General features: G+C 38.0%; 1 protein-coding gene across 3 annotated transcripts in view; it reads left to right on the top strand.

Moving 5' to 3' along the window:
* The window catches only part of LOC306871182 (sialate:O-sulfotransferase 2), a 60,980-nt gene that overhangs the window by 5,750 nt on the left and 30,387 nt on the right, over nucleotides 1-24,843 (top strand). For all 3 annotated transcript variants that reach the window (XM_079418951.1, XM_079418950.1, XM_079418949.1), the window contains exons 2-3: nucleotides 6,504-6,591; nucleotides 23,674-23,788. The gene's annotated coding sequence lies outside the window, so the exon portion shown is untranslated. The remainder of the gene's footprint in view (nucleotides 1-6,503; nucleotides 6,592-23,673; nucleotides 23,789-24,843) is intronic.

The following is a 24,843-nucleotide window of genomic DNA, read 5'->3' as shown; positions in this document are numbered from 1 at the left end:
ACGGAGGGAGGAGCCAGGACGGGAGCTGACGAGAGCTGGAGTAGGCGGAGCCGGAAAGGACCCCGTCCGTAGTCCTAACGATGGCCCCCGGTGGAGCCGACGGAGGGAGGAGCCATGGTGGTCGAGAGGCTGACGACTCCAGGGAGCCGACCGACGGCGGCGGAGCAGGTGGAGGTGAAACCCGAGGTGGCGACAGAGAGCCGAAGAGCCATGGTGATGCCGAAAATCCGGAGGTCCACGGCGGAGCAGATGGCTTCGGCGACCCGGCGCAGGCGGAGATCTAGATGGCCGCGGCGGAGCCGGAGCGACAGAGGACAGAGGTGGAGCAGGAGGGAAGGAGGAGCCCAACGGAGCCGGAGGGACGAAGGGACGGGGCGCAGCCAAAGGAGTGTAGTCCCGAGGTGTAGGTAGGGGGACGACTGACCAATGCGGAGCCGGGTGGACGAGGGAGCCCGGTGGAGCTGATGGGCAAACGGGATCCGGTGGAGACGAGGGAGCTGGAAGCCATGGTGGAGCCGCTGGGTCGCCGGACTGAGGCGGAGTCTGGGTCTCGGAGGCAGCTGGCGGAACAGAGGGAACCACCAGACTCAACGCCAGGGAAGCTGGAGATGGGCAGTCCAGCGGCGATCCCACGCCACAGATGGTGGGCTGAGGGTGAGCGGATGGACTGAACATTTCCCGTGAGAGGGGTGTATCCGGGGAGACTATATCGATGAGAGGCGGTGGGAGAGGGAGGTTGGGTGGGATTTCTTGCCAGATATTGATAGTGGATGGCGAACATACTTGAACCGTTGAAACCCAGTCTATGAGATCTTCCGACTCACCCTCAGCGGAGGCGGGATGGGCGGGGCTTCCCTTAGCCCCCGCAATCTCCACGGTAACCTCCACCGTCGCTTGCGCGATCGTCCGCTCTATCGCTCCCGATGGCGATGGCTCGACGACCGTGGCAGGCTCTGGCTCTCTGTCTGCGGTGGGCTCTGGCAGCTCCGTGCCGCGAGTGGGTCCTTTCCGGAAGGGCTCTGGGTTGTCGGCGCCCACATGTGATGACCCTGGGCTGGAATCCGCTTCCCCCAGGATGAACGCTGATCCGGCGATCCACAGCGCGCTGTTGATGTAGTCAGTCAGTGTCCAGCACGGATCAGCACAGGGCATGAGGAAGCGGATCTCGTCGTCCAGCCCGACCCAAAATCCCTCCATTAGGGTGAGGTCATCACATGTGGCACGATGGCAATACTCTGTAAACTCCGCTACATAATCCTCCAGTTCTCGTCCTCGTTGAAAAATAAACATAGTCGCCCCTGACGTGCTGGCGTTCGGGGCGACGTTGATTTGAAGCGAGCTTTAGCTTCATCACTGGTTTGGGTCGGTTATTCTGTTACGGAACGCAGACAGGCAGGCAGGCAGGCAGAACAGACTCTGGAATATCCGAAAAAGGGTTTAATGATAAGAACTTCGTGCCAGTAACATAAACAATAACCGACAAACCACAGAACTCAAAGGGGATCTTAAATAGGACTGAACATAAGGTTACACACAGGTGATGGGGATTAACCAATAATTACTTAATGAGGGTAAATGAATCAACAGACTGAAAACCAAAACCAAATAAGAGAACTCAGGAACACACAGGGAAAAAGGCAAAAGACAAAACTAAAGTCCACACGTGACATCTAGAAAGTCAGTGATTTTTTTTCCCCAAATTTCCTACTCCAGCTTAATATGCAGAGACAGATATAAGCAAGCTATAAGTAGGTTGAATGCCTCAAGAATCATAAACACTGTGGTACTATCAAAACTTTGCTTGTTTTGTTCGTTTGCAAATCCCGACCAGCCCAGCATAGCAACATTGGCTCAACCAGTGGTCTGAGTTTGGGGGCGGTGCTATCAGTTTGCTTGACCAATGGTAGGACGGGGAAGTTTTTGGGAAACCTGTCTGAAAACAATCACTCTTTCCCAATTGATGCTAGTAATGTAAAAATTACACTTTTCAAGATTTTTTTATTTGTCACATACACAATTATACAGAGTATAACCAGCAGTGAAATGTTCACCATAACTATAGATGTTCACCGCACTAAACATGCTTTACTCAGACATTCTGAAGCCTTATATATCAACAAACATAAGACTTTATGATCATATTTCCTCTGTATCTCTCTTCATCCATGGAGAAAGGATAATCTGTTGAGCTTTTTTTTTTATCTGTTACAAGGAAAGCCTAAAGAATGGGTTGACTGCAGAGCAGCCGTATACATCTCAGCCAGATTTTCAGCTTAGTCCCGGATTATCAGCAACACTGGGCTTTTTCAGTAAATAATACTCAAGTAATCGCTGTTTGGACAGGTGGTGGGATATGAGAGTACAGAGCAATATTTCTTTCTTTTTATTTCTTTTTTTGTGTTGGCATACTCAAAATGTTGATTTTGGTTTCCTAAATGTATGAAGATTTTTAAAATGATAAAACTTCATTAAATTACTAGATAATTGACAGCTGTCCCGGTTGTTTCATATCTCTCATAGTACACATTGGTCTCTTGTCACGTTAAAATAATTTCAGTTTAAATTAACATTTAAAGTGCATTTGGTAAGTGCATCAGGTGCTGATCGAAATGATGGACTTGACTGTGTTATACTTTACATAATTTAAATTGACCTAATGCATAGCTGTTTATGAATCAATAACTTGGCAACCTGGCCAGTTATTCTAATGATTTGCATCTTAATTAGCCTCTGTTTCAAAATACAACATTTTAAAGGCCTGGCCAGATGTTTTCAATCCCAAGTGATTGATACATAAGAACTTCTATGTGCCCATTGGAATTAACTACAGGGTGCAGTCTGTAGATTTGTGTGTGTGTGTGTGTGTGTGTGTTCTTGTGAAGGTGTGAACAGGGAGTGTTGGAAAGCTGGCCTCCAGATGCTTCTGAGTATAAGTTTTGTCAACTTTTCACAGCTCTAAGCCATAACTAATTTTATTTTACGGCATGGATGATGACACGTAGATCAGTTGATTAATGACCATGTTAATGCCCTCTGTGAGGGGACTGAGGATCTGGCCTTTTAAGATCATAATGGAGGATGGATTGTCACAGTGGAGGTGAAGTGAAACTGAGTAAAAGGTCACATAAAGATCTAGGGGTGGCCAGTATAACCAAAATATTTTTTTATGAAACTAATGGTGCATAAGCGCCGATACAGAATGGCTAAGCACCCACGGGAAAAACTCAAGATATTCTCTATTGACTATCCTATTGGTGAAACCGATCTGGCAAATATCCAGTGCATATTTGCGCTTGCACTCTGGAGAGCATCAAAAGGTTTCTATTTGTATTGTGTTTTTGCAGTGTTGAGCAATGTACATACTGTATCTACTGATTTCTTAAATGCCAATCAGAGGTGTTTATGTTAGAATCCACTCACCACTTAAGTTTTGATTTAATTTGATTAACTTTATTAATCCCAAAGGGAAATCCACATGTCCATTGCTGAATTTTGCAGCTCGCGAATCCTCTTATTATAACAAAACGTAATGAGATCGCGAAGAACTAAGAAAGAGGACAACTTATTAGTGATTATAAAGGGAGTGCTCTTTGTGTACTTTCTAGGCTTTATATAATCCACTCAGAATTTGTATAAAACTTCTGTTTTTCGGCCACATACATGCTACAAAGTTTTGGGAATGACACCCGTATATTAATGGGGAATTCATACTTGAAAGAGCAATGGATGGGACAAAAGTATACGTGAAAATTTATGTGCATTGAGGCTAGAGCACACTATGAAGCATCTTCAGTATTTAATTCTGGAGCCGGGCCTGGATAAAACTGTCTTTTTGCAGTTTTCATTATCAGTAGCTTATAAGTAGGAGATTGTGTGGAGGTTTATGTGGCAGTAGGATATGCTTTAAAGTCGGAAAAATCATCAGGATATTTGTTCATTTACTCGGTGAAGTTAGAGTAAACACTAATGCAGATGGGCTTCATTGAATACTCCTTTCATCTTGTGATTTCATCTTATGCGTTGATTATTTGCAAATCTCCAGTAGCCCCTCACTGCAGAACACAAGATCCAGGGGGCGGGGTTGGATCCACATCCAGGGGCTGGAGATGGTAGGTTTAGGGGTGGGGATGGGTGGGTTTAGGGATTAGGGATCAGGGGGTGGAGACGGGTAGGTTTAGGTATATGGAAGGTGGGAGGAGTTGGATCTAGATCCTACCACTCACCCTGGATCTTGTGTTCTGCAGTGAGGACCATCTCCAAATCTCGGGTTTCATCAGCTCTACTTAGTAATAAACAATGTGATATGCTGCCACCCAATGTTAACTGTATTTTAATCAAAATACAAATCATTAATTACCCAGTTTGCATCTGTGAGATGTCTGTTACACATTTACCTTGTGTGTTAAGGTCAGTAATTATGACTGTTGAATGTTGACTACTTGACTCTTGGTAATGTATTTTGCAGTCTGTGTGTTTCTGTTCATGATCTTAATTCTTCATATAGTCCAAAATAGAATAAATGAGACCCTGTAAAGACCTAGGTGTGGGCATTGTGATCAAAACATTGTTTTCAGTAATTTTATTTGAATGCAATGGTATATAGTGAATTACAGAAGACAAAACAAGCTATGAATTGTGGTTCATAAAGTTTAAAGTGGAATTTATGGGACCTTGGCCAGGCTAATTATAGACTTTTTGACTTTATCGCACATAACCAAGATAAAGAGGCTGGCTGCTGACAGTTAGAGATTTATAATGGTGCACTAATGGTGTCGTGGCCATTATTCAAGGTCAGTCTTTTGGTCTGCTCTTCATGATGGAGACCTGACTAATGCAGACAGCTTCCACAGTCTTCTTAGAGAACACTTGGTACTTCTCACTTCTTAGTGAACACTTGGTAATGATCTGCAATGGTCCATGTGGTTTAGCAAATGGAGGAGTAAGTGTCATTTTTCCATCGAGGGTTCCAGTAGAGCTCTTGTCTAAGAAGACAGCCAGTATGAAGCAACATAAAAATCTGTAGAAATTCTGTTTTGTGTGAGAAACTAATAACTGAATTTTTTAATTTTAACAATTTTCACTGGATTTCTGCATGCATGACTCCAGAGTCTGTCCTTATCTACCACGAGAGAAAGTCATGATTTTTTGTGAATGTATGAATTTGATTAAATTAAATCTGTTGATTCATTCACTAATTCAGTTATAACCCATTTAATCAGATATCCTTCACAGCAGTAAAGCAGCCATCCCACCCTCTTTTTCAGTCTCTTTATTGAATGTAGACCATTTATTGAGTCTGACCCAGGATAATGAAGAACTGATTGTGTGCGAAAGACACAGAGGACCCTGAGAAAGATGCCCCTGAAAGGAAGAGAGAAAGTGAATTATAGCGACTTAAAAGTGGTCTTGAGATAACATTCATTACATGTCTGTAGGCTTGCAGCAAGCAATAAATACCCACTGGGAATGGTAGACCTGTGGTTGTTCGACGGTGAACTCTTCCGCGGCCTTAAAGGACGGCCTTTGTGGGTGTGTGTGAACCTGAGAGGGTGGCCAAACACAGGGCCACCAGACTTTGGGGTCCTGCCAATGTTCACTCCCACCTTCAATCCAATCAGGATGTTGGATGCAGTTACCAGCCACAATGGCAGCAATGAGATATCAGCTTTCACCGATGGAATGGAATAGAACAGAATGAAAATGAATGGAAGTAAATGGCTAGGAATGGCACTCTGTATAATGGAATGAAATAGAATACGTTATGTGTAACAATAGAATGCTATGGAGGGAATAGAAGGAAATAAATGAAACAGGAAGGATGGTAAGATCTGCTTGTGCTGTAATGCACACACAGCTCTCACAATCAGTGGAATTAAGCCGTATTATGCTTAATTCCTATTCTGGAGTAATTAATGCACTCTGAGGGAGATGATCAGAGGGACTGAGCAGAAAAGATAAACACACTGCTGCTGTTTTTACCTCTGTCTTTTTTTCCGTATGTTGTGTCTGTTTTATTAATGCACTCACCTGGTAATCACCTGCTAATGGAGCAGGATCAAATCCAAGCCATAACAACCAGGAACACTGAAAATAATCAACCCTGTTAGCGGAATGTAATTTAGACTGAGGGTCAGAGCACTATTGGGGGGTCGCTCTTAATGTGGACTGCACAATACACTTTATGATTGAGTTGAAAAACATGAACCGTATAGTGTATTTTTGCTTCGTAAATGTTACAGTAATTTGCATACATAAGCAAGAACGCTTTGACTTGTTTTGCTGACCTAACAGGAATTCTGCTTCTGTAAACTACATATTCGCTTTTGTTTTGAAATACTGTCAATAAGAGGTTGTAAGCTTGTTTTATGTGATCTCTTTTCATGTTTGCTGAAGGTGGTGGCTGTAGTAAGACATCTGAGATTATTTTGCTGTGAATCCTCACCTTACAAGTGGTTGATAAACTTTGAAGTCTGTAACAATGCTCTTTTTCTCTTTCCCTTTAGTCAGTGGTGGAGGCTGAGCCACACATAGCTGTCCCAGACGAGTGCTCCGCATCTCTGTTCCAGTGATGTCCAAAAAGGCAGTCAACAGGTTTGCGTGCCATTTAGAATTGAGAACACCTTTAAAATTCCAATACAGTTCCTGAATTCCTGAATTTGAAGTGAGGTAGTAAAAAGTTTGCAGATTTGCCATTTGAATGTAAGTAAGCAGAATTAAAATAAATTGAAATTGAATGTAAATTATATTTGTAATTTATATTCAACCTTAAAGGGGTCATCAGATGCTCATTTTCCACAAGTTGATATGATTCTTTAGGGTCTCAATTAAAAGTCTATAACATACTTTGGTTAAAATTTCTCAATGATAGTATAAAAAACACCTTTTTTGCCTGTCAAAATCAGCTCTGTTTTCAGTAAGCCATTCTAGTCTATGTTGCTTTAAATGCTAATGAGCTCTGCTGACCCCACCCCTCTCTTCCACGGAGTGACGAGCAGACTGTAAACTTCAGCTGCGAAACTGGTACATTATTAGGAAAGGCGATTTACAACGATTTATAAAAAACCCTTATTACTCACTTCCTCTGTAGGTGAGGCTGGATAATGAATGATACGGCAGCAAAGTTCCTTGATTATTACGCCGGAATGAGAGTATAGTTCCTAGCCATATCGGCCTAGAAAATCGCAACTTTTAATTTTCCGTCGGTCTTGGTACACAATGTAACTACAGAAGAGACAAACTTTAAATAGAAAAATTATCTAAACTCTTTGGTCATTTTGGTCATTTTGGTCTGATTCAATGATCTATGCTAAACTAAGCTAAAAGTGCTACCGCCAGACCCGGAGAACGGCTGAATGGATTAAAAAACGGTAAAACTTAGGGTAGTTGTAAAATGAGCCTGTTTTCCAAAAAAGTGGAGTGTTCCTTTAAGCAATGTTTGAATGCTTGCTTGACAAAGCTTGGTTTTGAAAAAGTTTGAAAGATTGAGGATAGAATAGACAGTTCATCATTTAGTTAACTTTTGTGAACCATTGTGGAAGAACACTTCATTTCGTAGAATGCATCACCTGTGTTACATTTCTTACAAATTGCAAGTCTAGTAAATTTCTCTCTGTCATTCGAATTCTGTGGCCAATTCAATTCAAATTCAAACTCAGGAATTGAAAGGGAACCATTTCTTCCATTTTGTCCAACCCTGGCAACCAAACACATAGCCATTAATGATATACATGTACTGGTACCTGTAATTTTGATTGGTTTATTTTAAAAAGTTGTGCAAGATTTGAACATGCAACTTCTCACATTTAAATCAAGATAAACTGTTCATGTGGGGTTGGTAAGATTTTTTTTATGTTTTTAAAAGAAGTTTATTGTGCTCACCAAGAAGCACAAATACACAGTACAAACTGTGTTACTGTTAAATATTGTTACAATTTAAATAAGTGTATGTTTAAAATATACTTTAAATTTAAATGATGAATTTTTAAAGAAAATTAATTTCTAATTTTTTTACTGACTCCAGAAAACTAATCCCCCAAACCTTGGTCTTGCCATCAACTCCTTTGTAAATATAAGCTACGTTAAGATTGAAAGTAAATAAGAAACTCATCCTGCACAGCTCATCCTGCAGTCGGGAATTGTTTCATCCCAAGTCTCCATATACAAATACCAGTCAGTAGCTCTCTGTTTAACAGCATTAGCACAGTTATATAAACAGGATTATAGATTTACTCCATTGAGACTACAAAAATGTAAACCTCTGTGATGACAATGTGTCTGTGGTCTAATGACTCAGTCTTAGCTTACACTTGTATGAGGTATTTCTCATATCACTGTAGAATGCATTTACTTTGGACAAATCATCGAGCACTTTGCTCCTGCCAAAGAGGAGAGTTTAAACAATGCTGTCAGGCACATTAGGAATGTCAGCAGCTATTCCTGCATGTCAGGTGGGGAGTCTGGCTTTTAGTGACGTAATGGGTACGAACAATTGTGATGTGCAATTATTCTGTCAACAAAGGAATCTTAGCATTTCACCACTGTTGAATAAACCTGCTGAATAAACAGCTCAGGATAGAGACCACGTAATCGGTCAAAATCGCATCCTTTTGCGTCATGCAGGTCTGATCTAAGAACTTGAATTCATGGTTATGATCAAGTTAGATATACCACTATTACCATCACGAAATGCATGCATTTTTAAGCATTGCGGTTAAAAACCATGTGATTTTAAGCCATTGAAATGCAATCAGCAACGAAAGAGAACACATTTCGCTATATTAGCTCACTGTCTGAGCGCTGTCAGAGAGGTACGCACACTTGAAGACGGTGCTCATACAATGCATTGAATGGTTAAATACGTACACTTGTATGTGAATCTCTCACTGCTCTTGTTGCAACTTTAATAATAAGAAATATATATTTAATTTATACAGTGAAGAATATGCAGTGTTTTTATTCATTTGATTACTATATACAATGTATGTAGCATTTCTTATTTATTTGTTCTTCTGAAGTTTTTTTTTTGTCATATTGCTTGTAAATAGTTTTGTACTCTTAATAGCTGACTGTTTACTTGTCTTCAGTGAGCTTGAGGTTTTTTTATTTTTTGGGGGCTAGTTTTAGTTTTTTGTGATATTGACACTACTTGCAAAATTTTAGAAATTTTAATGCTATCAAAAATTTTTAAATCATAAGGGCCTTGTTTAATGTGAAAATAACTATATTGTGATATATATCGTTACCGTGAAATAAATCGCCCACTCCTACTTAGGGTTGGGAATTGAAAATCAATTCCAATTCCAGAATAGGATACTTAAGGTCAAGAATCGGATACTTAAAATTTCAATTCCACCAACCAATTTCTGTATGCGCATCTTTTATTTTTACCTGGCGAAAAGGTGCTGTTAAAAATGTATTTGTCTTTGAATCATTCATTCAAGAGATTCATTCAAAAACACTGATTCATCCAGTAATGAAACAAGTAAATCTTGAGTGAGTAATTGAATCATTCCATACATAAATTCCGTTTTTTTCTTCAGAATTGTGAGAACTACAACCTCTCTCGAAAAATGCTCAATTTATCCAGAATCATGCAGCTCTATTTTGCACACAAACAGCTCTTAATTGAGTCCAGTTTTTGTGTAGCCGGCTGATTTTTGTTCATGGTATTCAGCAGCAGTTTTGCTTGATATGGTTTGCTTAAATATGTTTGATATCTAAATGTTTGACTTCATTTTTTAACCACATTGGAATCGAAACTGGGAATCAATAAGAATCGAAATCGATAAGCAGAATCGGAATTGATAAAATTCAAACGATACTCAACCCTACTCCTCCTATTAGATATTTGTATGTATTACATATACATACATACATAAAGATAATTATTATCATTATTTATTATAATCATTATTATAATCAAGAAAACACCTAGTATTCTGCTCTAGCTTTGTATTATTCTTTGTATTATTTTGAAACCCATTTCGGTTTCATTTTTATGTCACCTTGGATAAAATTACCTGCTAAAGGATTCAATGTAAGAGTGAATATTTTGTTAAAAACCCATAATGTTTTATGCTTTGAACCCATATAGCTGTTCTAGTGAACAGCTAGAGCAGCAGTGTTTGTCTTTTGAGCCATCATGGGAGAAGCATGCTAATAATATTGAAGGAGGGGATGTGTGAACTTCATTAGACATCTGAGGTTTGCCTCTCCCACGGCTAATATATTAATACATTTCCACAGCAGCATTTTTTTGGTGTATGTAGCATCTTGGCAACAACAATCTTTCTGCCACATTTCTCAAAGGAACCCACAGTCATTTCTTTCTCATGCAGGCATCTTTCTCCATGCTCACCCCCTCCCTTAAAGTGTGTGTTCTTCCGTTCTTCTCGTAGTTCACTCTACTTCTGCAATTTATCTTCCGCCCACTCTCTCAAGACTCACCAGCGCTTTGTCTTGTTCTCGCCCTCTTTCGCAGTCTCTTTTTCTCTTGTGCTCTCAGCTCATTTTTTATTCATATTCAGAATGGTTTCTGAAAGGAAGAGCGGAAACGTCAGTGCTGCATGCAGGCGCTCAGCAGCAAGGACATTTACACCACATACCTCACTGACACTGACTGACGGCTTTTTATGTGTATGTACGCAATCCCGCAAGGCACATGTAGCCTCCAAGCACTGCTTGGTTTTTAGCCCTCTACCTCTTTCTAAGATGCATTAATGAGATGAATTGCTTAAAATTTATAATGAAGACTCTTTTCATGTGGCTGAAATGAATCTACTGCTTTCAAGCTTCAAAATAGGTTTTGAAAGCACTGTGTCATTTAAAACACTTTCACACTTTCATGTTTCATACAAAACACTTTTATAGCTTTGTTTGAGAAACAGACCAAAATTTACATTGTAGTTGATTGATAATCTTCCCCTCCATTGAGCTGTTAACTCCAAAGACCAGGTAATTTGAATGTATGTATTTATTTATTTATTTATTTATTTAAGATTTGTTTTTGCCTTTATTCAGGTTTAGTGTAATGACAGGAGCAGTAGCGTGTTTAGGCACCACGCAACCCACGCAATTGCGTGGTGTAATGTAATAAAAACATAATATTAATATGTAATCTAAAGAAATAGTTTAATTTAGCTCAAAGGGAATCATTTATGATTTTATAGGGATTTGAACAGACTCACTGTTACGGTGATTCACTGAACGAGCCGTATAACAAACTCTGCTCTGGATATTAAAATCCAAAATATAGTGAAAACACTATTTAATAGCACAGTAACAAGATCGGCAGTTTAAGACATTAACTTGTGGGCACAAAACACAAGATACTTCTCTTTTCAATATAAATAAGATTTTATTTATATAAACCTGAAGACATAAACTATTCTAACACATGAACACACGCATTCACACGTTGCTGAAAGAGAGAAAGTGAGGAAAGGATGAGTTTAAGAGAATGAAAATGTGAAATCCCAAGTTTACAGCAATATGTTCAATTGCATAGACCTGAACAACCATCAATCACTTATTTAACCCTCGCTTTGAGTTTCTCAATGAGGCTAAAATTTATATTAAGCGCACCTGATTCAGTTAGAACCTGGAGGTGTTACTTGCTTGCTTTGCTAAGGGAATCCCTTTTGTCGTCGTCGTTGCAGGAAGGGGGTTCCCCCGAAGTGTCTGATTGGTTGAGAGTTCAGTAGTCTTTGAAGTGAGGTCTTGGGCGTTAGCTGAGGATGCGGCGTTGGTCTGGTTGAAGTTTGAAGCGAGTGCAGTCGGAGCTGAACTTTGCAGCAAACTTACATTAGAACACGAAACTCCACGGAAAGAAAAGAAACTAAAGTAAAAGAATAAAAAGATGTTACGAGACTAGGTGGTTTTCTTCTCATTATGGTAGCAGCTGGCACGTGGGCCAGAGCACGCTCAAAGAGCAGCGTCAAAACGTGGTGGCAAAAGAGAAGAGGAGAAGGGTGACCAAGAGAGCATTTTTAAGAAGAAGAGAGTAACTAAGAGAGTATTTTTAAGAAGAAGAGTGACTAAGAGCATTTTTAAGAAGAAGAGAGTAACTAAGAGAGAGTTTGATGGTGTCCTGAGTTTTTAAACTCGGCTTCTGGACACATCCCCTCTGGTGTCTTGACCAATTAGATAGGCAATTATCTTAGCTAGGGGTGTTCCTTCCATCATAAATCAGCATGTTATCAGTCACATGGTCTGAATTTTACAGGCCCTTGCAATAGTAGTATGGGCCCCCAAAACACTAAACATCCCCCTGGACAGGAGGCCAAGTGGGAAAGAAAGATGGGGCGGGATTGGGAAAGGTCCACGAACTGGGATTTGAACTTGGAACACCCAAAGATTACTGTGTACTGACCTAAAATAATTTTTCTGTTAATATTATAACAATTGTTTGTTTTCTCTCAGCTGTTTAGAAATAATTATAATCAGAGGCGGACTGGCCATCTGGCAGACCAGGAATTTTCCCGCTGGGCCGACATACTTTTTAGGCTGGGCCTATACATCTTCTCATACCATATTTGTCTGATCAGCCCATAAAACTCTTAGCAGCCTATAGTTTTTTTCTGACTAAATAGTTGACGGCGCTGTGGTCTTTGCGGCTATTTAATGTATTTGTCAAAAAAAGTCGGCTTAGGATTTTTTTCCCCCCAGACAGACCAGCCCATGAGACATTTAATCAGCAGCCCATTGGTTATTTTCTTAATTGACATTGGGCTGACCCAATCACATCTTTAAACAACTCCCCAGTCGAGTCTGGGGTGTGCGATATACAGTATATCTTCTGCAATAATAGGGTAAGTGTTGTAATGATGTGCGATCTAACATTATCAAGTAGGCTATATCATCAAATCACACACAAAGTGCACGCACGTTGATTTATTAATGTATTAAAACTCAAAATTCCAGGCATTCTAAATTGTAGACGGCAAAAATGCTTCTGTATGCTTTTTATATTTATATAATATAGTTAACTTCTATATCTATATCACACAAAGAGTACCGTTTTTCTGCAGATATCAGCATGAACATTTAATAATAATTTTATACAAGTTCAGTAAAGCAATAAGTGACTTACATTTTAGACTTATTGCTTGTTTTTGCTAAATTTTGCCAACGAAAATAGTTCCAAACAAAGATTACAGCACTGTTTTGCATCTCTGAGCAATGGACTGTGTTTACTTATTGAATGAATCAGCTTTTTGAACAAATCGGTTGAATAAATGATTCAGTGATTCACTCATTAACACAGTCAAATGCTTTGTTTCTGAATGAATCATTCGTTTGAATGAATCGGTTGAATCTCAATGACTCACTCATTAATGGTCACTTTCTGTCACCAAAGTCTTTGCTGTCACCTACTAGCAGTTTTAATTTCACATTTTGACTATTTTTTCATGTTTTAAATTATTTAAATTAATTATCAGTATTCAACGTTTTATGTTAAAAACACAACATTAGGCCTATTTATGCATCTGTAACTGCTGTTTAAATGCATCCATGTCCCCTCTGAGATACATAAACTGTGTAAATACATCTAAATGCTATTTTAGATGCAGATTCTAGAAATGTTTTCTTATGTTGGAATGAAAGACACTAAGTACCGGATGAAGGGCTTCTTATGCTTACCCAAAAATACAAAATGGAAGAAAGAGTTAAAACTGAATGCAATCTTGCTACTAAAGCTGTATGAATATTTTTTATATATTTATTTGCTTCTTTTCCATTTTGCATTTACTTGTACTTTTACTTTCAATACTTAAGTACGTTTAAGATTTTTAAAAATATTTTTGTACTTAAGTACAATAAATATCATATACTTTAAGACTTTTACTCAAGTAATATTGTAAACGAAGACTTCAACTTCTACCAAAGTCATTTTTTTGGTAAGATACCTGTACTTTTACTTGAGTATGGCTTTCGTGTACTTTATACACCACTGCACACACACACACACACACACACACACACACAAACACACAGGATGCCTTCTTATGCTTATAAAGGTTCATCCAAGGAGTTTACAAATTTGACTAAGTTTAAAGTTTATTTAATGCTATACTATGGGAAACAGTGATCATCTGATCAAGCAATTTATCATGTCTCTTCCCTTTCTCCCTCAAACACACAGGCACACACAAGATGGATGTCATAACTATATAGGCCTATAGTTTTAGGATTCATCAGTGTGGATTATAGTTTTATTATATTAATAAATTACACTTTTTAGAAGTTTTTAATGTGTCAACACTCACTCTTTCCTACCTATTATTATATGGCTTTAGTGCTTTTATGGAATAGGAGCTGGTATACATATTCAAGAGCGTGCAAAGATGGGTAGTATTTTGATCACATGTAGTGGGCCGGTCTGGGCCAAAATGCCAGGGCCGATTTTTTTTTTGTCCCAGTCCAGCCCTGATTATAATTAGGTCTTATTGTAAATTAATCACTCTTTTGATTTAAAGGATTAGTTCACTTTTAAAAAAACTTTTGCTGATAATTTACTCACCCCCATGTCATCCAAGATGTCCATGTCTTTCTTTCTTCAGTCGAAAAGAAATTAAGGTTTTTGATGAAAACATTTCTCCATATAATGGACTTCAATGGGACCCAAACGGTTCAAGGTCAAAATGACAGTTTCAGTGCAGCTTCAAAGGGCTTTAAAGGATACTTTTAATACGATACTTTTTTATACGGTACTTCTGCCTACCTCAACCGTGACCTTTTCCACGTAATTGCGTATTACGTGACGTCACGAACACGCATCACAGAACAGAGCAAGGCGAGCATTTGTGCTTATAAAACTTAAACTTTTTAATTTATTTTTGAAATGACCGATCGTTTCGCTAGATAACACCCTTATTCATCGTCTGGTATCGTTTAAAGCCCTTTGAAGCTGCACTGAAACTGTCATTTGGACCTTGAACCGTTTGGGTCCCAATGAAGTCCATTTTATGGAGAAATGTTTTCATCAAAAACCTTAATTTCTTTTCGACTGAAGAAAGACATGGACATCTTGGATGACATGGGGGTGAGTAAATTATGAGCAAAAATTTTCTTAAAAGTGAACTAATCCTTTAATTGGGTTTGCAAAATTCTAAATTTATTTTTGTGTTTTTTGTTCACTCATGCACTGATTAATTGACAGCAGTTTTTCACACCTTATACAATATACTTTATAAGAACAGAAAACAAAAAGAGCACATATGGAGGTGGATATTTACCTACTGTACAAAGGAAACAGAACATGCAAATGACTTGTATTGTTTGTTAGCGATGAAGCAGCTTATTGCATGTGCAGCTTGTGAACGACTCCCTATACTGCGTGAAAAGATATTATTCAGCCATATATCCACAACAGTATAAATATATTATCAAAATATGATGATGCTTATTTTGATGAGAGGCCTGCGTCTCAGCGCTGATGAAAGGCTCCTTGTTTATTCCTGAACCAGATCAATTGGTTCGCTGAAAAAATCATATCAAAAATAATAATTTGTTCACAAATTGGAGATTGCTACTTCTCTCAACTGTCAAGAGAGCAATGTCAGCTGATTTTCATTGAACGGTGATGCATAAAGCTATCATATAACTTGTATATGAACCACTTTAGTGACACTTTCATGGTGCCTTTGTGTGCTTTTGAAGCTTGATAGCTTTAATTTCTGTTCATTGTAACTGCATGTAAAAAAAGACAAGTATTCTTTTCAGAATGTCTCCTTTTTATTCCATGAAAGAAAAAGTCATGCTGGTTTTGAAAAACATGAAGATGATGACAGGATTTATAAGTGAGCTATCCCTTTAACGCTGAAAGACTTCTTTATTTGTTTCTTGGTTCTGTCTCTCGCTCCGAGTCTCTCAGCTCAGGAAGGATTTGAGAGGCACAGTGCTCTCCTGACACACATCAAGAGCCAAACTGTGTGTTCTTCCTGCTGTCTCACTGCTCTAATGAAACTAACCCAGCTCTAACTAGAGCTCAAGCTGAAATAAAGGGTATTACGCTTAAATACACCTTCAGCAAGCAGAACAATGCTGTTCACACTCTCCTCTCCTGGAAATAAAATTATTTAGTATAATGACCAATATTGCAAGTTTTTGTATGAAACATTTAGTTGCATACTCAAAAATTATTACTTCAGCAAATGGTCTACAATTTCAGTGTGTTTTGTAGAATTTGATCATGTATATAAGAACTTATATAAGAAAATGCTTAGCTATCTTCATATTTGGTTTTCTCTCAACCTGTTGAGGAGTCAGTCTAGATTAAGAGGCTTTAGGAGCAAAGGACAGACAGGATTATAGTGATTATAGTGTATAAAGTTTAGATGTAACGTTTGACTTATGCTTATTTGTGACCCTGGACCACAAAACCAGTCTGAAGTCGCTGGGGTATATTTGTAGCAATAGCCAAAAATACATTGTGTGGGTCAAACTTATTGATTTTTCTTTTATGCCAAAAATCATTAGGACATTAAGTAAAGATCATGTTCCATGAAGATATTTTGTAAATTTCCTACTGTAAATATATCAAAACTTAATTTTTGATTAGTAATATGCATTTTTAAGAACTTAATTTGGACAACTTTAAAGGCGATTTTCTCAATATTTTGATTTTTTTTGCACCCTCAGATTCCAGATTTTCTAATAGTTGTATCTCGGCCAAATATTGTCCGATCCTAACAAACCATACATCAATGGAAAGCTTATTTGTTCAACTTTTATATTTGATGTATAAATCTCAATTTGACCCTTATGACTGGTTTTGTGGTCCATGGTCACATTTAGGATACAATACCATTCAGGAATAAAGAAATAGGATTTAATTTATTACAATTTATTATTATTATGCTTATTAGTTATTAGAGACTATGTTATTAGTTATTAGAGAATGTCTCTCTTTCATCAGAATATTTTTGTTTTAAAGGATTACATTATAATTTTTTTAATTATTAATATATATTTTTATCATATAAATTTATAGTATATACTTTTTACTTTGTTGACAACTTTTATGATACCTGCAATAATGATTTATAAGAAAATGGCAAGTTTTTTCTGTATTGATAAATTCTCATGTAGCTGGGTGAGACATATTAAATAATAATAAAAAAACTTCATAAAAAGACTACAAATAAGTCCTCCCTACCAGTGAACTGGTATGGAATAAATTAGGACTTAGAATTGAACTGAATTAAACCTGAGATGTGTGCATTGATTTGTTTTTGTTGAGCTGAAGACATGCAGGATTACACTGGCGTTATGCTGTGGATTGATCTGTTTCAAGGCAGAAGGCTCTTGTCTGTGATTTGGGGGTCTGTGTGGGTGGGTGTTTGACTGACATTAGTCAGATAACAAAATCCTTCCTCTGGCCAGGCTCAAAAATAAAAATAATCACTGGCCCGTTCCCCCTCTCCCTCTCTGACTCAGATATGCAGAGGTCAGCGTGTGGCAGATTGAAGTAGATGGGCATGCTTGTGCGTTTTGTGTGTGGTGCTTTGATTTTGGAATACTGCTGTGTCCCAAGGGTTTTCGATTTCAATATTCTTTGAATATAAGTCCAAATTTTGTAATTGCACCCAAGTGAGCTTTTAACAATGAAAAAACGAATACGATAATTTGAGTGAGTTATAAAGAAAGGGAAGTCACCAGGGTTGGGAGACAGCGTCCAGGAAGGGAAGGTTCAGTGAAGCGTTTTTCCGGCTTGGCTATAGTGTGGAAAAACAGACTGTTCCTCTTGAGTTAATTAATGACTCTGTTGACTAAAGGTGACACAGGAAACACTGCCATAGCGAACTTTACTGTGAGTGTGTCCGTGACTGTAAATGCTTGAGCTGAATTCAGCTTATCTCTTGATAAACATATTTAGTACATAGATTTGAGCTTACATCAATCTCCATAATTAAAAAACAATGTTTGTTCAAGGAGCTAAATGTGTTTTATGACTGATATGAATAGCAGTAAGTCTGATAAAAAATAACAGCCCTCAGGGCAATCTTTAAGGGCAATTCATGCTTACATGAGGCTTCATTGGATACAGCATATGTGGTTTAATGAGAACAACAGCAAAACATCTAATCAGTTCAATGGCCCAAACCACTGTGCTGCTCATTATCCTGATTGGAGGAGCATGAGAGAGTTTCAGGTCAATTATTTTTGAGATCTAGCTATTACTTGGGTGCATAGCAATCATGCTATGCGTCAGATATTTCTTTTCAAGATGATGCCTACTAAGAAATAAGTCAAAAGATCTACCTGCTATCAAATATAGTTTGTTAGGCCTTTGTTGCTTATTCACCTTGCATGACACATGCAATATCACAAACTGTAAATAAACTACCATTTGTTTGGGGTAAGTCATTTAAAAAAAAATGTTTTTGAAAGTCTTTCACTCTCACCAAGGTTGCCGTTACAGGGTATTTGATCAAAAATACAACAGAAATTGAAAAATTATTACAGATTATAATAAGAGGGCAGTTTAGTCTTGTTTGTAGACATGGCTAAACTCTTTGGGTTATGCTTTAGTGTTCAAGCTATAAATAGGCATGTGAATACATGAGAAAAGTCAAAAACATGTCTGTAACAGTTCTATGAACTTTACACACATATTAATGCAAGATGTAGAACTTCATCACCGAGGGGCTGGTGAGGGGAATTGAGGACAAACAAGCAAATGCACAGCTACTATGTAAATACAGAATATCATGCAGAGAATCAGGACCATTGTACAACATATATGTAAGGGGATTACTGTATTTTTAACCCATTTTTGTTAGCTCCCTCTCTCACTGTCCCTGCCTCCTTTTTCCCCAGATGAATAAAAGCATGGGGATTGAGGGTAATGGACTATGTAATATTATAAAGATTACAATGAGGCACTTCTCTCCAATCCCTTGGTTTAAGCTTCACTATAAAAACCCAGTGCTCTTATTGTGCTGGGCATAGAAGCAGTGCAGTCACTATTAGCTAATGTTAGACATTGATTGATTGAAATTGGTGCTCAGTGTCAGCAGCACAATGGAGAAAAGTAATAATTAGACATACAGTATAGCAGATATTCTCTTACCTTTGCGGTCTACTACATTTTAAATATATATTTGTCACCTTCTTTTGTCTTGAGATTTATTTGTATTTTCAGAATGCATTTTAAATTGTAGAAAATTAAAATGTTAACATGTTTTCTCAGATGTGGAATTGAGTTTACACATATTTTTAGAGTACTTTTACACTAGATTTTTAAGTCTTACAGCATGCATTTGGTTGTTATGAAACCAGTTTTCTGAACTCGGGTCCACATCAGCACTCTGTATACTTGATTGTGGAAAAATGTAATGTTTATCCAGTTATTTGCAGTCATACACACTTGTCAAGATCTGAAAGAGGTTGTCCTCAGCGCTCTGATAACCCGCTTCTCCTCTCACCTGCTACACCCAGGAAAATGGCCTTAAGTGGTGTGTAAACCCCAGTAGCAGGATCAAACGGAGGAGAGGAAATCCCTGCAGATTCTCGCTGAGAAATTGTTATCTGGCTGCCCGATCGTTTGAGCAGGCACACCAGTAATTAATTGCAGTTGGGCAAAGAGCCAGTAAGCAGGCACATGCTAAGAGATCAGACATCCCTCTAATTAAAATGGCTGGCATAAAAATGACAGGGTAAGGCAGGCTTTGTGTGTCTTAAATGGGGGCTATAGGGAAGTCATCCAGTCAAGAGATATTATGTCAGGTGCAGTGCATGGGTGTAGACTGGGCGGAAGGATATGTTCCTAACAGACTAGTTAATAGTCCTTTCCAGTACATTTCTGTGACATATTTTGCAGATGCTGCTTGCACCAAGAGATGCTGAAAAGTGGTAATACTTATTTTCTGTGCACTTTTCTGAAACAAAAGGCCACAGTGTAGGGAAATTAACAGCTGAAACTTTATCTTTCCACTGTTGATCTTGACAATGTGTCTGACTACAAATAAGTCATAAAACTCTTCCTCAATGCAGATGGCTGGAGGGCAACTGAGTTCAAAAAACTGGTTTCATAACCAAATGCATGTTGTAAAAGTGCTCTAAAACTCCTATTAAAAAAATCTGTAGACTCAAGTCCACATCTGAGAAAGCAATGTTAACATTTAAATTTTCTAAGCTGATTAATGTAAACTATTAAATATTGACTTGTAGTTGGCCAAATCCCATATGCATGAAGCGGACAAAATGACAAAAACACCTAAAATAAATATAGACTAAACCATGATCAAACACAAGTTTACACTTTGGAGCATCAAGGTATGTGAATTGAATTGCAGTTTACATTTTAAATCACTTTGTTAAACAACATTACATGTTAATACACCTTACTATAGGATTAAGTTTTGGGTTAGAGTTAGCTAGAGATAATTATGCATAATTAACTTTTTTTTTTACTATATTAAGCATAGGTAATGTGTAGCAACGGACAATGAAATAAAGTCCATTTGTTTTTATGCTGTATAAAATGAGTTGTTCAAGAAACTTGATTTATTTTTTAAAATCACATTTTATTGTTTTGATAGTTGTATTCTGTGCACAAAATGTAGTGGACAAATGCACAATTATATAAACGCTCTTCCTGACAGTTTCACCTGTGTAGGCGAAGACAGGGTGCATCTGTGATACATTAGTGTATAATAAAGTGAAATGATATTGTAAGTAAAACATGGTCTGATATGTGGAAATGCAACTGGAAAGCAGAGTTTAAATACACACAAGGCGATGTTAAGTAGATCACTTGGGTATTCATAGCAAATGTAAGTGGTAGTGAGAGTTTGACATGCTGGTCTTTGGCACGATGCCTGTGGGCCTGTAGATTCTAATGTAAACATCATTGTAGTGTCTGTGGAATTCTGCCTTTAATCCTGAAGCAAAAGCCATAACCACTGAACAGAGCGCAGAAACAAAGAAAAAATAAGGAAGCAGAGCAAGAGCAAGGCTGAGAGAAGGGCCCCTGTGGTTCTGGGGTCATGAAACTTTAATGGGCAAATGCTGATGCTGTCATTTTTAGCACACTACATGAGGTCCCGCCTGAACTCTTGACGGTTATTAAAGAATGTCTGCTTTTTACTCAGCTAAAGTCAGTTTCATGTGCTGTGAATAATTTTAACCTCTACTTCAACAAAAACCTACAATCTAAATGACAATTTTTATCAGGCAGAAAAGCTTCTGTTGTGTGTTATGGTGGGTAGCTGTTTATTTTATCCCTTATTTTAGTTTATTTTCATCTCAATGTCAGGGTTCATAGGGGGAAAAAATGAACAATTTGAGATTTTGTGGCCAGTGGATTAAATTTTTACTTTCGCTGCCAAAAATAATGAAAACAATAACTATTTTGTTTTTGGTGATAGAAAAATTGCAATTTGATAGAAAAACCCATGTTATCTATCCTGTATTCTAATAAATTAGCTTATATGACACCAAAATTTTAGAGACCAGTTACAGTTTTCAATGATCAAAGGGGGAAGTCGTGGCCTAATGGTTAGAGAGTTGGACTTGTAATCCAAAGGTTGCGGGTTCGAGTCCCCGGCCGGCAGGAATTGTAGGTGGGGGAAGTGAATGTCCAGCGCTCTCTCCACCCTCAATACCACGACTGAGGTGCCCTTGAGCAAGGCACCGAACCCCCAACTGCTCCCCGGGCGCCGCAGCATAAAATGGCTGCCCACTGCTCCGGGTGTATGTTCACGGTGTGTGTGTGTTCACTGCTGTCTGTGTGTGCACGTTGGATGGGTTAAAGAGCACGAATTCCGAGTATGGGTCACCATACTTGGCTGAATGTCACTTCACTTCACTTCACTTCAATTGACCCTTCACAAAAACCCGGCCTCCTTAGTTACTGTTGCTGTGTCCGATAAGTCCATGCCGCTCTTACACTACACCTCATGTTCTCACACAGTAAAAAATACATCGTGGAGCCAGGAGGAAACTGACAACATGCCGACAGACAAGACAGAGCAGGTTACTTCTGGTATGAAACAAGGTCTCAGCTTTAGAATTTTATCATTAAGAAATTCAAACAATAAATACCATTTTGGGGCTCTTGACAGATGTAGCGCCTCAGTTCAAGCGGAATGTGAACCGATCGTATTTTCATATTAAAGGATTAGTTCACTTTCAAATGAAAATTTCCTGATAATTTACTCACCCCCATGTCATCCAACATGTTTATGTATTTCTTTCTTCAGTCAAAAAAAAATTAAGGTTTTTGATGATAAACATTCCAGGAATCTTCTTCATATAGTGCAGTTCAATGGACTCCAAACGGTTGAAGGTCAAAATTACAGTTTAAGTGCATCTTCAAACGGCTATAAACGATACCAGACGATGAATAAGGGTCTTATCTAGCGAAACGATCAGTCATTTAAAAAAATAAAATAAAAATGTATATGCTTTATAAACACAAATGCTCGCCTGTTCTGCAATGCCAATGTCATGACGTAATGACGTTGTAAAGGTCACGCTTGACATAGGCGAAAGTACAAGTCAGTGTTTACAAGTTGAACGTGTAAATACTAAGTCAAACGCCATTTACAAAAAAAGGGAGTTACAACTCAACGAGTTTACAAGGTAAAACAATGATGTCGGAAGATTTTGAACTTGGAGGAGAAAATGAGATGGAGCCTACGTCATCTGTTGACACATCGAGTGTATATATAGGACAGTTAAAGTTGAAGGTGTACAGTCTGTATGCGACAGTGACAGCTTGGGTGGTCCCACAGGAGTGGTGGTATTTTTTATTTACAATGGAGCATGTGCAGGAAGGGTCTGTATTGCACTGTAGCTCTGTGTATGCTGATGCACAGTGGCTTGGCTTGCCCCCTCTATCAGTAATGGACTGTGTATTTATAGAAAAGCCTGTGGACTGCAACCTGAGGTCATGGCCCTTAACTCAAGCAACCAAGATTAATTCTGACATAGTTTGCCCAAGATTCTCTCTGAGTGAACATTTTTAGTCTTATTTGGTGTGAATGTGAAAAATATCCATTAGCCCTGTCAAATTAGAGTAGAGGTCAAGCCACTTTTTTCCATTTAATATCCTGCTTCACCGAGAATGTCCTCCAAATTATTTAAGAAGTGTGCAGGGTTCAGAGTTAATATAAAAGATTAAATATGAAAGTGTTTAATTAATGTTAGACAGAAAATCAAGTGTTTTTACAACATTTACAGTAAAACCTAACTTTTTGTGAAATGTGAAAGGTGTGCTTGACTTTCTTTTAAAATAAAATAAATGGGTCTTGTTTTGATATGTTCTTACCTAATGCATTACATTTTAACTGTGACTTTTTGGAGCCACAGTACTTTATATCACAGCTCTTAATACTTTTGATTGCAGGTCTAGGAGTTTTTTATTGGTGTCTTTCCTTCAATCTGCAGTCTTGAATGCTTCTTTACTATGTCACACCAGCATACGCCCATATGTCTCCAAGCAGTCTATGAGTTTTACCACAAAAAACACATTTGCACACACATACACATTTACAAGCTCTTTTAAAGGCCTGGGTCTATAGAGTTAAAAAACATGCGCCTAAGGCAATTAAAAAAATTAAGTCTAAAGAGCCTACACTAAGTGAAATCCTTGACACCGTGGTGTGCAACATGAATTTAAATTAATTTTCCCTCTCTTTCCCTCCTCTTCTCCCCTCTCTATAGGAACTGAGCTATAGCTGCTCTGAATGAAGTCTGTGTGCTGCTGGTTTAGAATGTTGACATGATAACATCAGCCTGACTCCACTCTGACTGCGGCAGGTGGGAGCCCAGGGGTCAGGTAACGGTGACATTGGGTCGTTGTATACCCAAACACACACACACACACACACACACACACACACACACACACACTCACATGCACGCTCACGCTAAGTCTGTAACGAGATGTTTGCTACGGAAAATTCCGTTACCCTCGGAAGGAGGCTGATTATGACTGCTTGTTTAAACACCATGCCTGAATATTTTTGCCCACTGTGGACACTGGGGTCTTTGAGAGAACGGGAATGGACTACTTCCATCCTGTCTTGTGCTACAATTTATTCACTGCAAAAATCAGATTTATTATCGAGTACAAATATCTAAACATATCTAAAACTAAATCATTTACTCAAGACTGGTTTTCTGACAGTACGTTTTGTTTCAAATAAATTGATGATGCTAAATTGTTTCCAACTGGAAAATTTAAGATATATTCAAGTTAAATTTTCAAGTTTTCAATTCTTAAAACAAGATTCTTTTACAATTTTCACAAATGTCTTGTTTTATATCTAAATTTCTTGTTTTTAGCATGAAACCTAATACATTTAGTAGATTTCTTTAAAACAATGTCATTTTCCTTATCAAATAAATGCATGTTGTTTTAAGGATGTTGGGATATTTTCAAGTTTTTAATGGGGTTTGTAAAATAGACTTCAATGTATATTCTCTGAATACGAGTCTTATGTAGTTTATTAAGGTAAATTGATCTTGTTTTAAGAATGCTTAGATATTTTTACTGTAAAGTGAGATAAAAATACTAAGAAATATATGGTAGCACTTTACTTAAAGCCTTTATGTATAATACATTATAAAGGGTTATTAAAGGGTATAATGCGTTGTAATTATTCATAATGTGCATTGTAATACATTATGTCTTGCTGTAAATAATTGTAACCAAATTTAAAATGCATAGTGTTACAATGAACTGATAAGCGTTTGTATTAATGATGTATTAATGCGTATATAATGCATTGCACTTAATGGCTTTAAGTAAAGTGTTACTGAGATTATTTTCGCAGTGTTTGGGAAGCCAGTCTTTTCTGATTGTCAAAATACAGTCCTGTTTTTTTGCTA

The sequence above is a fragment of the Barbus barbus genome (genome assembly GCF_936440315.1).
Source record: "Barbus barbus genome assembly, chromosome: 6".
Taxonomy (NCBI): Eukaryota; Metazoa; Chordata; class Actinopteri; order Cypriniformes; family Cyprinidae; genus Barbus; species Barbus barbus.
The sequence above is the reverse complement of the archived record's forward strand: the minus strand, read 5'-3'. Positions and strand labels throughout refer to the sequence as shown.